Source organism: Berghia stephanieae, chromosome 11 (assembly GCF_034508935.2).
Source record: "Berghia stephanieae isolate SIO BIC M18660-M18661 chromosome 11, UCSD_Bste_1.3, whole genome shotgun sequence".
NCBI lineage: Eukaryota > Metazoa > Mollusca > Gastropoda > Nudibranchia > Aeolidiidae > Berghia > Berghia stephanieae.
In genome coordinates, this window is record NC_088370.1 from 43694612 (window position 1) to 43699611 (window position 5000).

At 45.3% G+C, this 5000-nt stretch overlaps 1 protein-coding gene across 5 annotated transcripts in view; it reads right to left on the bottom strand.

Annotated features, from left to right (window-relative positions):
• Positions 1-5000, bottom strand: part of LOC144957217 (carbohydrate sulfotransferase 1-like) — a 50204-nt gene that overhangs the window by 37382 nt on the left and 7822 nt on the right. The gene's annotated exons all lie outside the window — the stretch shown is intronic.

Below are 5000 nucleotides of genomic sequence, written 5' to 3' on the forward strand. Positions count from 1 at the left end.
GGTGAATTTTTAATTCAGAAAAGTGAGTGGAGCAGGCACTTATGTTGGTAACAACAAGATATGAAGTGAGTAGAAAAGTGCCAGAAGACAATAGAGAATAAAAAATTTTTACGCGGCGGTGGTGGGGTTTGAACCTGCGACCTTATTGGTACGACAACTCCGCCTGGCAGGTGAGAGCGTGGCTCTACCGTGTGAGCTATCCACGAACACAAAAATATTCGTTTCAAACCCAAAGTCATTTCTAGATCCCTCTCTCACCCACTTCTTGAGATCGCCGATTCGTTCGCCACCATCGCGAAGTAATTTTGACCAGCAGTTAAGCTTAATAGCCAATATTCTCATCACAAACATATAACATAGAAACGATTGAGACATTGAGTATGCTCCGGTATATGGGGTGAATTTTTAATTCAGAAAAGTGAGTGGAGCAGGCACTTATGTTGGTAACAACAAGATATGAAGTGAGTAGAAAAGTGCCAGAAGACAATAGAGAATAAAAAATTTTTACGCGGCGGTGGTGGGGTTTGAACCTGCGACCTTATTGGTACGACAACTCCGCCTGGCAGGTGAGAGCGTGGCTCTACCGTGTGAGCTATCCACGAACACAAAAATATTCGTTTCAAATCCAAAGTCATTTCTAGATCCCTCTCTCACCCACTTCTTGAGATCGCCGATTCGTTCGCCACCATCGCGAAGTAATTTTGACCAGCAGTTAAGCTTAATAGCCAATATTCTCATCACAAACATATAACATAGAAACGATTGAGACATTGAGTATGCTCCGGTATATGGGGTGAATTTTTAATTCAGAAAAGTGAGTGGAGCAGGCACTTATGTTGGTAACAACAAGATATGAAGTGAGTAGAAAAGTGCCAGAAGACAATAGAGAATAAAAAAATTTTTCGCGGCGGTGGTGGGGTTTGAACCTGCGACCTTATTGGTACGACAACTCCGCCTGGCAGGTGAGAGCGTGGCTCTACCGTGTGAGCTATCCACGAACACAAAAATATTCGTTTCAAACCCAAAGTCATTTCTAGATCCCTCTCTCACCCACTTCTTGAGATCGCCGATTCGTTCGCCACCATCGCGAAGTAATTTTGACCAGCAGTTAAGCTTAATAGCCAATATTCTCATCACAAACATATAACATAGAAACGATTGAGACATTGAGTATGCTCCGGTATATGGGGTGAATTTTTAATTCAGAAAAGTGAGTGGAGCAGGCACTTATGTTGGTAACAACAAGATATGAAGTGAGTAGAAAAGTGCCAGAAGACAATAGAGAATAAAAAATTTTTTCGCGGCGGTGGTGGGGTTTGAACCTGCGACCTTATTGGTACGACAACTCCGCCTGGCAGGTGAGAGCGTGGCTCTACCGTGTGAGCTATCCACGAACACAAAAATATTCGTTTCAAACCCAAAGTCATTTCTAGATCCCTCTCTCACCCACTTCTTGAGATCGCCGATTCGTTCGCCACCATCGCGAAGTAATTTTGACCAGCAGTTAAGCTTAATAGCCAATATTCTCATCACAAACATATAACATAGAAACGATTGAGACATTGAGTATGCTCCGGTATATGGGGTGAATTTTTAATTCAGAAAAGTGAGTGGAGCAGGCACTTATGTTGGTAACAACAAGATATGAAGTGAGTAGAAAAGTGCCAGAAGACAATAGAGAATAAAAAATTTTTTCGCGGCGGTGGTGGGGTTTGAACCTGCGACCTTATTGGTACGACAACTCCGCCTGGCAGATAAAAAATTTTTATTCTCTATTGTCTTCTGGCACTTTTCTACTCACTTCATATCTTGTTGTTACCAACATAAGTGCCTGCTCCACTCACTTTTCTGAATTAAAAATTCACCCCATATACCGGAGCATACTCAATGTCTCAATCGTTTCTATGTTATATGTTTGTGATGAGAATATTGGCTATTAAGCTTAACTGCTGGTCAAAATTACTTCGCGATGGTGGCGAACGAATCGGCGGTCTCAAGAAGTGGGTGAGAGAGGGATCTAGAAATGACTTTGGGTTTGAAACGAATATTTTTGTGTTCGTGGATAGCTCACACGGTAGAGCCACGCTCTCACCTGCCAGGCGGAGTTGTCGTACCAATAAGGTCGCAGGTTCAAACCCCACCACCGCCGCGAAAAAAATTTTTATTCTCTATTGTCTTCTGGCACTTTTCTACTCACTTCATATCTTGTTGTTACCAACATAAGTGCCTGCTCCACTCACTTTTCTGAATTAGAAATGATTGAACAAACTTTGGCTAATTGCAACAAGTTGTATCCCCTTGACATGTTCCCAATAACGCGTATTTTAAAATAACGATCAATGGCAAACCAATCAACATTCGAGTTTGATCAACGCCATAACTGTGGACAGCTGGAACAGGAATTACATTTATTACCAATCATCAGTAAACGGTGAGAGAAGCAGTTGGGGGTGGGGGTGGGGGGGGGAGGGGGTACTGGCTCGATCGGTAAAGCCTGCTGGGGGATAATTTAAAACGGTCTGTGATACTGGCCATGCGCATTGACCAGCTTGGATTGAAACAAAATAAATGCTATAGATATGGGCCTATTTTCAGTTTCATACCGCGGGCCGATGTAGTGAGTATTTCACTTAAAGGCGTACCATCTCCATCTGGCCGACGAGGGTGATCTGACGCGTCGGTTATGTAAACAAATGGATGTTGATGTCAGTGTTATCTAAGGGATGGCGATGGGGGTCTGGATAGCTCAGCTGGTAAGGCACTCCCTTCACACGCACAGGCAGGGACCCCCCCCCCCCCCCCTCCCAAGCACTCCCTTCACAAGCACAGGCAGGGACACCCCCCCTCCCAAGCACTCCCTTCACACGCACAGGCAGGGACACCCCCCCCCCTCCCAAGCACTCCCTTCACAAGCACAGGCAGGGACACCCCCCCCCTCCCCAGCACTCCCTTCACACGCACAGGCAGGGACACCCCCCCCCCCATCCCCAGAACTCCCTTCACACGCACAGGCAGAGACACCCCCTCCCCCCTCCCAAGCACTCCCTTCACAAGCACAGGCAGGAACACCCCTCCCCCCTCCCCAGCACTCCCTTCACACGCACAGGCAGGGACACCCCCCCCCCTCCCCAGAACTCCCTTCACACGCACAGGCAGGGACACCCCCCCCCTCCCCAGCACTCCCTTCACACGCACAGGCAGGGACACCCCCCCCCCTCCCCAGCACTCCCTTCACACGCACATGCAGGGACACCCCCCCCCCCCCCCCCCCTCCCAAGCACTCCCTTCACACGCACAGGCAGGGAACCCCCCCCCCCTTCCCCAGCACTCCCTTCACACGCACAGGCAGGGACACCCCTCCTCCCCAGCACTCCCTTCACACGCACAGGCAGGGACACCCCCCCCCTCCCCAGCACTCCCTTCACACGCACAGGCAGGGACTATAAACGGTTAAGGTTACACATAGTTTTGTGAGTTATATGTCCGGATGGCAATGTTGTGAGTTTCATAGCTAAGCGCTCAGCATCTCTAATGACTATTTTCTTTCGCCTAAAGCATGGGGAGAGCCTGCAGCCATCGTTTACTTGTAGCCTGACACTGGCCAAAAAATGACGTCAAAAGACAATTCTTTGGCCACAAAAGAAAACAAATCGTGAGTTGTATTCATCAGATCAATAAATGGGATCACTTGTTTTCTTGACCATTCACTCGGCGGTACACAAACCTAAAAATGACGTCAAAATATGGGTCTTAGTGGGTTTTAGTGTCGCCATCGTTAACTTATAGCCTGACAATGACCAAAAAATGACGTCAAAATGCCAGTCTTTGGCCACAAAAGAAAACAAATCGTGAGTTGTATTCAATAGTTCAACCAATGGGATCACAAGTTTCCATGAGCTCTACTAACGACAACTCACTAGGCGGTGCAAAAACCAAATAATGACGTCAAAATGCCTGTCTTTTTGGGTTTCAGTGTCAGGCTATAACTTAACGATGACTACGGTTCTAGTTATTCGGGTCTTTGTTATTGTTATTTTTTAATTATTTTTTTTGCCATCCACGTTTATGAGTAATTCTCACTAAACTGCATTAACCAGACTATAAACGTTCATGGTTACACAGAGTTGTGTGTGTTGATCCGTTATACTTCCGGATGGCAATATTGTGAGCTTCTAAGCCAAACGCATACTATCTATGAGTAAACGACGGAGAGCCTCACGCGTGATATTCAATCAATTAACCAGTAGATTTTTGACCAATCAAAACATGAAATTTGTGACACACCCTCACACGTGCTCGGACAAACATAGTTGGTTGTTTATAAACAGTAACGTGAATGGAATCGACCCCTCTCTGATCATTGTTATTGTTTTAATACCGCCAAATAGGTGACTTGTTATCACACGATTTTCTTAATCACATTATAAACGTTTAGGTTTACACATACTTTTCTGTTTTGGTTCTATAGATAGAATGCGCTTGGCAAGGATGTTAACAACATTGCCATCGAAGTATAACGGACCAACACACAAACTCTGTGTAACCATGAACTTTTATAGTCTGGTTAATACAGATTAGTGAGAACAACTCACAAACGCGGATGGCAAAAACAATAACAAAGGCCTGAGTGACGTCATCTGCCTACTATCTATTGATCAAGCGCTAGAACAGTGAGTGTTTTGCTTAAACACAAACCATCGATAGTAAAACAAGTAGTTTGCTGTGTCTACCCATCACGGCCATTGTTTACATTATGACGATTGTCCGAGAGGCGTGGTTATCTACCAGTCCATTACTCACCATTCAGGCTGGCAAAAGAATTATAGAATATTTAACAAATACACAACCGTGGGTGAAATGTGATCCACTTATAAGTGACTGAAAACGTGGTGAGAGGTGATCACCTATCTGGCTGGCAAATCAATCATAAATATTATATCTATTGATACATTGCGTTTAGTGAATAAACTCACAACATCCGTCAGCCGGATAACACGACC